At 36.8% G+C, this 12,572-nt stretch overlaps 1 protein-coding gene across 2 annotated transcripts in view; it reads right to left on the bottom strand.

Annotated features, from left to right (window-relative positions):
* cers2b (ceramide synthase 2b) overlaps nucleotides 1–9,905 on the bottom strand; it is a gene marked incomplete at its 3' end in the record, with an annotated part of 24,998 nt that extends 15,093 nt beyond the window's left edge. Inside the window, 1 exon segment of one of the 2 annotated variants that reach the window (XM_014004713.1) lies at nucleotides 9,499–9,905. 2 annotated transcript variants of the gene reach the window in all.
* Between the last annotated feature and the right edge of the window lie 2,667 nt (nucleotides 9,906–12,572).

Raw genomic sequence — 12,572 nt, 5'->3', positions numbered from 1 at the left:
GTTTTAATCCATGCTGGGTCAGATCCTGATGCTTTAAAAATGAGGCAATGAATCAAAACAAACCAGCAGTTAGCTTAGCCTGTTGCTAATCCAGTTCTTGGAAAATAATGGAGTGTAAACTCTCCCCTCTGTCTTTGTTCTGCTGGTTTTTATGTCCGGCTGATCGGGTCCAAGCTCTTTTACTTGAAGCTTCTCCTGGTGTGTTCTGGTCTAACACACTTTTTTTGTTTCAAGAAACTTAGCTAAGTTGTTTAGCTTCTCCATTTCTTAACGTTAATCTTGCTGCCTGGCATCGTATCTACTCAGTCTACACCAAACCACGCCCACAAACACTCACACTGGAGGCACGTTTTTGTACCACTCTAATTGCACTCTATAGAGTCAATTCTTTAACCAAAAAAAGCTTAAAAGATTTAACATCAACATAAAATCTCAACCAAAGCATATAAAATTCAACTAAAAGAAATATAGTGCAAGATGTTAACAATCTAACAAATGAACTAAATCATGCAAAATTCAAGTCACTCCGGAAAACCTATAATAAACATTTATTTTTTATTTTTTATTTAACATATTTCTCAATATTTAAAATTTAACAAATATCAAGACAACATCCAACTGTTTGTATTGTAACATCAGTTGTGTAACTTATTTCTTTAAGGTGAAAACTGTTGAAAACAACAAGACTGTTTTCTTATTACACAAATTAAAATCCAGCTCCACGTGTTTCTATTGATGTCATTTCCCCACTAGAAAAATGTGTGATGGAGGTCCATGGAAGGTAAATAAGTTTAAATCAAAAAACAAAACAGGATGCAGTTAAAATAAATCAAAGGTATTTAAGCTACGTTTTGAACATCCAGAACACGTCCAACACTTGTTGGCTGCTTGTGCTCTTTAGGTCAGACGTGTGTCGGGAAGCTCCTCTGTTGTTTCAGACGCTGGGGGAACCGTCTGATAATTCAGGGGAGGTCTGTTTGGTAAATTTAACTCCAGGAGCTGCGAGGTTCAAGCTTCAGACTGAACTGAAGCAGCAGCTGCTGACGTCATTACGCWCTTGTGATGCTGCATTCAGGACAAGCATGGAAAACTCACCACTCTTATGCCAATACGGTCGCAATGATGCATTTAGGTACCGAAATGGAATTGCATGAACATTCACGTGGTTGTTATGTAATACAGCGAATCAATAATAAAAAATCTGCGTCGACAAATTTACATAATTGACGTCATCGATTATTTCAACTAATCGGTGCAGCCCTAGCGATTAGCTCTTTTTGTTAGCCTCTGCTTTATTTTTATGTTTAGCAGTTTATTGTTTGTAAAGCTATATTTTTAGCAAGTCGATGTTAAGTTAATTTTAGCTAATGTTTTGGTTAGCTGTGCACACCACTAATTGTAATCATGTCCTGTGAGTTTCAGCTACTACCACACCAAATTTAACCCAGAATCTGCAAAATTCATTGAGGTACAGCAATTTTTTAGTTTGATAATTTGGTCAAGTGGCTGTGGCTGCCATTTTGAATTAAGTGGACCCTATAAAGGCAGTAGTTCATGAGATATTTTTCTAACAGACAAACAAGGTAAACTCCCAACAATTAACGTAAAGATTTTTGCCAAAGAAGTTGAATGAAAGTGGACATGGAAGACAGAAAATGGTACAGAACGGATGATCGTCAGAAGTGATGGAACAGTTTCTGATAGACAAAAAGCCAACAGGAGCATGATTAGGCAACACATTCTCACTCCCAATTCACCACATTTTGACACTTTTCCAAGGTTCCCTCTGCGTCCGATTTTGACGAGTTGGGTACCCCCTCGCGTCAGTTATTGTCATAATTTCAGAAAGTGTAGAAAATGAACAAATCTAACCATCCCAAAGCCTAAAATTACCTTTATTCGCTCTAGACATCCTGTCCCTAAAATTAACCATTTTCAGAAAGTGTAGGAAATTCACCTCAACTACATGTCCCAAACCTAAATTACCTAATTCATCCTAGACACCCTGGCCTAGTACCTAAAATTAAGCATGAACCCTGATCCCTAACATTAACCACAGACCCCAACTCAAAGACCCCTATATTTTGTGTCCTGATGCGTCAAAACTGGACGCCGAGGGAACCTGGAAATGCCTGGTGTGTCAATAACTGATGTGATGTGATAACAATATGTGAGGAGTTGGGAGTGAGAATGTGTTAAATTAGGATTTATTTTATTTTCCACACAGGGCTCTACTTTCTGTCAGGTAAGACTAGCAAATGTTCACATTTGATTAATTAATTTCACAAGCAAATATTCACTATGAGAAAGCCACAACCAGAGTGTCTTTACATACAATATGCTGACAAAAACACACACTGACAGAAGATTTATGTCAGTTTTTTGCATGGATTTGCAAGAAGTCAGAACTGAATTTTTTCAATCGTTCACCACTGAGAGGCATGTCTGTGTGTGCTAATGTGTCTGTCTGTTAGCAAAATATTCAATTCAATTCAAAAATACTTTATTGATCCCAGAGATAAGTTAGAAAAAATGTAAAATATCTCACAAACGTGGTATTTGGATGTACTGTACAACAACCCAGTTCAAGATGACCTCCAAAACTAACATGATCCAACACATACTGTAAATGGTTTAATTTGTTCAATTTATACTGAGCTAAAATTTGACGTGGTAGCATGGACCCCCAACAGGTCTCTCTTGTAAACAAGACAATGAGTCTCAAGAGATTTTCCTGTATAAATAAAGGATAAAAAAATCCGAGCCCCAGGTTTGACAATATGAACCTGAGATACAGCAGCCAGTTGTAGGAGCTCAGGCTGATCCTAAGAAGGTTTCATCATCACGGTAAGTTGGTTTCTTTCCACATCATGTCATGTTAGTCATCATGACCTCAGCTTCCTGTTGCAAGTCGAGAGCTAGCCTGGCTGAGAGTCACACTCTTCCTCCTTTTACTCTCTCGCTCCAACAACACAGGTGGTGGAGGACGGGAGCTATGACATGGTTTTCCCAGTCATTTTGTCAGTATTTCCACTCCTGAGCTCTGCTAAAGCTCGTGCCACATCACGCAGGCTCTGCTGATGTGTGCACGTTTGGCTGCACAAATAAACCTGTATCTGTCTAACTGAAAACAGATAGGTAAATGAGTGTCCGAACACCAGCACTTGGGGTTCAAAGGGCAAACAGAACACTGACGTCCTATAATAACAGCACTACAGCTGGGAAAATGCAGACAAATTCTTTCATTAACTTTTGCATAACTGAAGCAGTTTGTTAAATGTATCTAAATTTGAATTTAATGGGACATTTAGAGCTGCTTGTTGAGATCATCCAGAGAATTCAGAATGTTTACGATCTTCTCTACAAAGCCACCATGCCATTGGTCTCCCAGATCATGTGACCAAACTCTGACCATTTCAAAGGTCCAATAAAAGAGAGCAACTCCAGCATGGGAGGGAAAAAACAAGTGTCTCTCAGCCTGATTCTTTTCCTCAAAGTAAATATATATCCCAAGCATGTGGTTACTGTAACAGTGATCTCATGCTAAGCTGTCAGAAAAATCATGTCAGCTGTTCATGATCTCTTTACAGCTCAACCTGAACCCTGGTTTGACAAACCTAAGATGAAGAAATCAAAACGGATAAGTCCTAAAACAAATCAGAGTGGAACCTGGTTCTGAGTCCAGGAATTTTGAAGAAAGTAAACACAATAACAGCAGCATACAGAGGGAGTAACTCCAGCTTTCCCATTGATGAATAAAGTCATCTGGTGTGTTTTTTTCACCATCGAGTCAACCGAGGCAACATAAGTCATGAGACTCTGAAAGTGGGCTTTGATCATGACTCACTGGTACCAAACCATGTGTTGTAGAACTACAACACATCCATCCATATTTAAGATGATCACTGCCAGCTGAATCCTTCAAACCACAGAGGGACAGACAGAACAGCGGACACAAGAGACCGACGATTCAGGGCTAAAGAGTCAGAACAACACAGACAAATTTCACTTAAATAACAAGTTCATAGTAGCTCATCCATTAAGCTAAATGTTACTTGATGAGTTAATGAAGCTAATAGGATGAAGGACTTCTTTATGGTAAAGTTAAGGGGTTGTCGTCCATCCATTCACACGGTTGATGAAATGATTCAGTCTTGTCATTGTTGCCTGCTGCAGAAGTGATTCATGTTTTTTCTCACATCTTTGTGTCTAGTGTTAGCAAAATACCTCACAGACCACTTGACAGATTTTATTGAAACTCTCAGAAAGTGGGTGTGCGTCTATGCTGATTAACTCCTGGAGTCAAACCAATTCAAGATGGCTGCCATAGCTAATCCTTCAGTCAATTTTATAGACATTGAGCAAAATTCGATGTGGTAGTAGGCCTGTCACAATAAACAATAAATCAATTAATTGTATGATAAATTTAATTTAGGAAGATGAATTAAAACTAAGATAATAATTTTGCTTGTTTTTTTTTCTTCTTTGTGTCTCCCTCTTTTCTACTTCTTAGCATAGAGAGAGGTGAACTCAGGTGTCAGGTATTTTCCAGGTGATGGTCTCTAACCTCTGTATCATGAGAGCCTGTGAACAGGCATTTATTCAGAGGAGCGTCTTCAGTTTCCTGGCGCCTTCATACAGATGGAGACGCCTTGGGATTGCCGATGGTTCACTACGTAAATTTTAACGTAAACTTCCGTAAACAGAGTTTAAACTGGTCTCCAAACATTATTGTTTATCGCAATAATTTCTGAGACAATTTATCGTCCAGTAAAATTTGTTATCGTGACAGGCCTGTGCTGAGAGTTAACCTGAACACATACTCTGAAATCTGACAGATCCTGAAAGGATTGCTCATCCCTGGATTAATCAAAGCAACCTTAAACAAGACACTAAACCCTGCATTTCCCTCTAATGTTCTGACTGCTGTGATTAGAAATGAGTGGGAAAAAAACCATCATATAAAGCTATTTGTCGAGCTTAGACAAGTCGCGACATTACAGTGTAACATTTCCAACAACAAAGGTTATAAACCTGAAAAGATTACGTAATGTAAACACCAAGCATAGATCTGTTTTATTAGTTTCATTAATGCCACTCTGAGATTACAATTGGATTATGAAGCCTGTGATTATCCACTGTATTAGCAAACATCTATTTGATTAAGCTGAAACTCCTTTTATTTAATTAAAATGTACATACTATACAAACAAATTACCAAATAACAGATATTAGACGACACGGGGAAACCACGACTACATAATGACATGGTGAAATACAGGATGTCAGTTCTAAACCCTGACATTGCTCATTTCTTGTGGTCTAAAACATTTAAACACAGCTGAGAGAGGACAGTAAGACACAAAAACTGAGTGGATGAATGGTGGGATGAATTGGCAGCTAAAAGAGCACATGGCCTGTTAGCTGTAACTCATGTCACACATTGGGCATTTTGAGCCAATGATGCACATGCATCCTTTGCATTGTAGAGATTCTCTGGAAAAAGGTTTACCTACAGAAAAACAAGCTGTTTCGTTGTTTAAATTAAAATTTAGAAAAATAAAAACACTATATGGAAAGTGTTACACTTTAAGTAACAAGTGTGGCATAAACCAGAGGCAGAGAGCTTATTGAGCTGCTTTATCTCCTTTGCTGCGTTGTAAGAAAAGATCACATGAAAGTCAGTTTCAGCATCTTTGACACTGCTCTGTGACACTGATGAATTTTTGATAAGAAAAGTCAATCAGTTTGCAAATTCCTCTGAATTGGGGGGAGGTGGGTTGTGCCGTCATTGATACCGTCCTCACAGAACACAAGTCCAGTTCATCCTGAAGAGAAGCAGTTCCAGGGAAACAAGGCAAATGTTCTACCAGATTACTAATTACGCAGAAAAGCAGAGATGAGACAGAAGATGTAATCATTGCTAAAGTTACTTTTTTGCCCAAGACCAGTTCACGCATATTCTTTAACTGCTAGACAGACTCTGTGTGGTTTTAAACGCCTTGTCAGTGAGACATTTACCTTCTTTATAAATCATTAACAAATTGATTATCACTAAGGTCTAAAGTAAACTAATGTAAATGAAATTATGTCCATAAACCTTATCAAGAACTTGACCGAAAGACACATTTCAAACCCATTAAGTTACAGTAAAACAATGTTTGTAGTCCTACAATGTAGTAAGATTTTTAAAACTACAGAAAAGTATTTTATTTCCCAAAAAATGGGTGTCCTCTTCCTGTAGTTTCTAAATTAGCAAATTATTTAAATTGCTACAACAGTTTCTTAATAATTAATGTTAGTGAGTCGAAATCACATCCTTGTTGTTTTGTTTATTCCTACATAGGTTTGATTGTGGTTGAATACTTACAATGTTTACACAAAATAAAAATTAATAAAATGACTATATGTGACCCATCATTTCGAAATGAGGATGAAGTCAAATTCGGTCAAAATGATCTCATCACATGTTCAGATTCCTGCCTTTAAAAGCTACATTTTGATACCTGCTTCATTCTGATATAATAAGTGGATCCAGATATATGATTTAATTTGACTTGTTGGTTACAATAGTACAAAAATACTTGGTCTGAATCCTAATTGTATGTAATTTTAATGTAATTTTGATGTCATTATAAAGAGGAAATTTTAAACAGTATTTGAATAGAGATTTTTTCCTGGTGTCTTTTCCCTGGTGTCATGGTTCGGTCAGGTTCCACTGAGAGAAAATACAGCAGATTGTTAAGTTATCGTCTAAACTGATTGGAGAGACCCAACAATCAGTTGCATCCCAGTACATCAGCCAGGTACAGCGGATAGCATTTTCTGTTCTAAAAGAGGATTTCCATCCCCTTTACCAGGAGTTCCAGCTTCTTCCCTCAGGCTGGAGGTTTATGGTCCCTAAATGTAGGACAAGACATTTTAAAAACAGCTTTGTTCCCACTGCTGTTACTGAAATGAACAAAGTGAAGCGACAGATGTTCTCAGTGGTTCAATATTGGATTTGATCTGATGTGGGTTTTCTTTCAACTTATTTATATGAAGTCTATTTTTAGTTTTATTTTCCATTTTTTAGTCCTGTTTTGTTTTTATTTTGATATGTGGAGCCTCAAGCACTATGTGAACGGTTCTTTTTTCTAATGCGTTTCATTTCTTATAATTGTTGGAGTTGGTCTCTTTTAATGTTTTTAGGGCCACTCTTAATCAGTTTGTACTTAAGACATTTGTTTGTAAATGTTTTAACTGATTTTGTACTCTATTTTAGTCCTATCTTACTTTTTATACGTGTTTCTTGTTTTTGTTTTATTTATCGTGAAGTATTTGATTGTAGTTTAATATCTGTAGTTTTGAATTTTGTAATGTCTGTGTGCTGCTGGCGGTCTTGGCCAGGTCTCTTTTGAAAAAGAGATTTTTAATCTCAATGAGAGCTACCTGGTTAACTAAAGGTTAAATAAATTTTAAAAATAAATAAATAAAAATATAATTTCTTATAATTGTGTGTGTGCATGATACGTAATACCACTGCAATACAAATTTACCTTTTGGTATAAATAAAGTAACCAAACCAAACCATTTTCCAGCTGGAAAGAAACAAATATTTCTAGCTTACAGGTAAAATCGAAAAATTTGAAGGCGTTTTTGCTCAAAATCAGGTTTTTTTGTTGCTACTGCTCCAAAAAGTCAGAGTTTTGTTTTATGATTATATGTGACCCATCTAAGGCTGCCACGATTAGTCGATTAATCGACGACTAATCGATTATTAAAATAATCGATTAATCGTTTCCTCTTTTTTTTTTCTTTACTTTGTTTTTCTCTCCAAACTGCTTTGACACCTTCCACTGCCACGTCTGCCTTTCTGTCCTTGACCCACATGCACAGTAGTGGTAACTGGGGTAGGCCGTGGACGTCACAAGACATTATACAGACAGGCTCTGGTATCATGGCTACCTGACAACAGAGCTCAAAGTGTGGGATCATTTTAAGAAAATGAAAGAGAAACCTGTGTAATATCTGCAGAGCAGAACTTACCTTCCACAGCTATTTTTTTTAGTTAGCATATAGCTAAAATCTAACCATGGTTATATAATAACAGCTGCATTCTGGCGCGATAAACTCTTTTATATATATACATTATATATTTTATATTCAATTAACGTATGATCCGATTAGTCGACTAATCGAAAAAATAATCGGTGATTAATCGATTATAAAAATAATCGTTTGTGGCAGCCCTAGACCCATCATATTAAAATAAGGACTAGGTCAAATTTGGTCAAAATGACCTAATTACATTTTCAGATTCCTGCTTTAAAAGCTACATTTTAACACCTGGATCATTCTGATATCATAATTAAATCCATATATATGACTTAATTTGTCTTGTTGGTTACAATAATACAAAAATATTTGGTCTGAATCCTAATTTTATGTCATTTTAATGAGGATTTTTGTTGATGCCCTTTTAAAGAGGAAACCTCAAATTATATTTGAATATTGAGATTTACCAGCTAAAAAGAAACACAGCTTTGCTAGCTCACAGGGAAAATCTCAAATTTTTAAGGTGTTTTTCCTCAAAATCAGGTTTTTTTGTTGCTACTGCTCCAAAAAGTGCTTCAAACTTTTGTTTTATGGTTATATTTGAGACAGTTCATTCAAATGATACATTAATTTATTCATTATATTTTGACAAAATGCAATTTTTGTTAACATTTTAGTCAAAACACTTTGTCTATTTCTCCATGTACAACTTTTGGACTTGATCCTGGTTTTGATGTGATGGCTCACATATTTCAGACAGTTCATTCAAAAGATACATTGATATTTATTACAAAATACAATTTTTGCAAAGGTTTTAAGCAAAACACTTTTTCCCTATTTGTCCATATATCACCTTTAGACTTAATCCTGGTTTACACGAGATGAGTCATAAATACCAACAACTCGTGAATGACCTTTTGGCTGATTCGTTTTTATTAAACCGGTCATATTTTGTTGTTTTTCTTCATTGCACAGATTAGCTTAATGTGGCTACTGTGGACAGCTCATGGAAACAATGGCGAAGGAAGAGGAGTCCCAACATAAGTTTAAACCAACATGTTTAAATAAAACACGGTTCTTCACTTCTGTGTAACAGAAAAACCTCTTTTATCGATCCGTACAGCTGTGATCATAAAGCCATAAACGTAGCCTTACCTGCTAGTTTTGAAACTTTGTTAGCAAAGATTCAACCACGCGCCGGGTTGAGGCTGCCTTCATGTCCCTCTCCGTTAAAACACGGTTTTCAAGCTAATTACCTCGTTTATTAACGGTTTATTACTCGGTAAACAGTTTGGTTTATCCGCTCAAAGTACAAAAAAAAAATCGGACCCTTTCTTTAATCGAAGTAACGGATTCCTGCATGAATGCGTAATGACGTAAGAACTAGCAAAGCATGCGTCTGCTGCTGCAAACACTCACGCGCCCAACAAACGTCGTGAAAGTGAAGCAGACGGTACTTACTTTGGTTTTCTCGTTCAGAGGGTAAAATGTAGCTTTTTTTAACCGACGTACACAGCTAACGCGTTCTTCGTCGATGTGGTTCCTCTTGGCCTTCTTCCACAACTAATGGTCCCGTTGTGTGCGTGCGTCCAGTCCGCTGCTTGAGCTCAGAAAGACGCCGCTATTTGTCCAAATCCCGACACATTTTCAGACATTTCGATGAAGTGTGGTGAAGTTTCCCTCTGAGAGCCAGGAGCGAGCGGGACGATGCGTTAGCCGGTTTGTTTCAGGCCGTTTCCGGTCTTCTCTGGTTAATTTGGCCCCCTTCTTTCGGTATTCCGGGGGTCCGTGTGGGCGTACGAACCGGACAACGGTGCGGGTCGGGCCGGCTGGAGAACGGACCGTGTGGAGCTCAGCCAACAACAGGAGGAGGAGGAGTCAGGGGATAACGGAGGGGGAGGGGCGCAGATGACGTACGAGCACGCGAGAGACGCGTTTAGCTGACACACACACATGCGCGTTTTCTTTTTGTTTCTTGGCTTGAGTTCGAGAGGTTTTAAACTTTGTGTCATTGTTTTCAAATTAAACCCTAATTTATTTATGCAATGTTACAATATTGTCAGTAATTCTGTTTTTGCTAGAACCAGGGGTTGTTCTAGACAAGAAGCCATACCTGAGCACAGCATAAAGTACAAGTACCTTTATATGTACCCTGTAAATACTCTGTAATTGCCCTTTAGCTACCCCAGTAAGAACCCTACCTTTATAATTGCCCTGGAATGACCATATAAGTACTCCTATAAGTACCCTGCCAAAACCCCAAATGTAACCTTTTAGTACCCTGTAAATACCTTGTATGTATCCTCGTAAGTACCCTGTAAGTACCGCTCACTTTACTTGTAAATGCTTTACATATCCTGTAATTTCCCTGCAAGATCCCTGCATGTACTACCTATTAACCCAGTAAACCTTGTGATCTTACCCTGTAAGTATCCTTTTTATACCCCCAAAAATAAATTTAGTAACCTGTTGGTACCCAGTAAGAACATGCAAACCATATGAGATTACCCTGTAAGTACCTTGTATGTAGCCCTGTAACTTGTAGGTATCCTGTACACACCTCAGTAAGTACCCTGTATGTGTCTAAGTACCCATTGTACCTGCTAAAAACTCTGTAAACCTTGTGGTGTTATCCTGTAAGTATATTTTAATTAAGTATCCTTTATAAACCCCAGTAAGTACCCTGTATGTACTTTTTGTAAGTACCCTGTAGGTACCCTCTAAGTCCCTTGTATGTAGCCGTGTGTACCTTGTAATTATCCTGTATTCTGTACACACCTCAGTAAGTACCATGTATGTGTCTAAGTACCCAGTAAGTACCTACTAAGAACCCTGCAAACCTTGTTGTCTTACCCTGGAAGTACCTTGTAATTACCCGGTATCTTTTATATACCCCAATAAGTACACTGTCCCTGTATATACTTAAGTATCCTATAAGTACCTTTGATATAGCCCTGTGTGTCCCTTGTCATTACCCTGTAAGTACTCTTTATATACCCTAATAAATACCCGGCATGTACCTTTATGAGTAACATGTATGTCACTATTTTACATTCTCATGTGAGACTTATCTCCATCTAAAAAGCTTTCAAATAAAAAAACTATTTAAATACTCAATTCTGGATATATTTTCTCTTTGAAATATGGATTTAAGTTTTTGAAATGGGATGAAAAAAATATACTGGGTCACTTTAGATTTATACATGTTTATCATTCTCAGTTTTCAACTTTTATACATAAAAACTAAATACTACACAGCTGCTCATCTTACTAGGGGTAGCATATCTCAGCAGACTCACCCAAATGTCAGACCATGTAGTCCTCAGGGACATGAAAAGTAACAATTAGAGCTACATCTCAGAATTTACATGCTTCACTTAACATGTTAAAAGTTAAAATTCATGAGAGCAGAATTAGAAAAAGAGTAAACATTTTGGTTTTGTTTTCGTTTTAACAATAATGTTTTTTTTTGCCAATGTGAGGTTAAATTTGAATACCTATTTGATCACTCCACCCAAACAAAACTGTTCCTACTGGTTGTTACTGCAGATTATTTCTACTTGACATTCTCCATCTATTTCTTTGTGACCCCATGATGCAAAAGTCAAACACGTGAGGGTTTACAGGGTGACAGAGTACACAATGACTTGTTTATGACACATCGTACAAACTTTTAACATTTCCTGCCATCCGTAAACAGCCTGTTTATGTTGCAGGGAAATTAAAAAAGTTCCAGTTGTGTGCTTGTTAATGACTGTATTTTCTACTTGTAACTGGTCCGCACACATCCAGATTTTAGGATGTTTATCTGGTGGTAAAATAAACTCAGATGCAGGAAAAAAAACAAACTGTTGTCCCAGAGGAGGAATAATAAACAGAAACATGAATATTAAACAAAAATACGGCATTTTATTTAGCTGCTAAATAAAACTTGTCTCCTGTAAGTGTGGATAAAAAGATTCTTTTAACTGTTGTTTTGTGTGTGGGCCACTTCCACCACCTTCTGGTTAAAAGCTTGATGTGCACTTTTTTAATAAATATGATTAAACCAATGGGTTTATTAAAGAAAAGGCAAAAATTTATGTTTTAAAATAGCATTTGGGTAAAACTCTGATAATTTGTGTGATTCTTAAATGACATTGTGTGGTTTTTAACTTCAAAAGGTGCAAAATAAAATTAAATAACTGAATAATTTCCCATTAATTCACCACAAACAAACACAGAGACTTAATGAACGACATCAGAACATTTAGTATGACACTTTTTATTCAAACTTAAAAAGAGAGTGGATCAAAACAAGATTCAATAAATAAGAAATAAATATAATAGCTGTAATAATTATTAGATACATTATAATTACTCGATTGCAAGAGTCTGACAGAAACAGGCCCTGAAACAGTTTTGTCTTTTTTTTTCTAGAAAAGTCTAAAACCAAAATATTGCACCCCACTCAAATCTTTTTCCCCTCGCCCCCATAAAGAAAATAATTAAGTAAATAAATATCAGTATTAGTAAATAAATAAATAAAAAATAGC

Source organism: Austrofundulus limnaeus, unplaced genomic scaffold, assembly GCF_001266775.1.
Source record: "Austrofundulus limnaeus strain Quisiro unplaced genomic scaffold, Austrofundulus_limnaeus-1.0 Scaffold26, whole genome shotgun sequence".
NCBI lineage: Eukaryota > Metazoa > Chordata > Actinopteri > Cyprinodontiformes > Rivulidae > Austrofundulus > Austrofundulus limnaeus.
The sequence above is the reverse complement of the archived record's forward strand: the minus strand, read 5'-3'. Positions and strand labels throughout refer to the sequence as shown.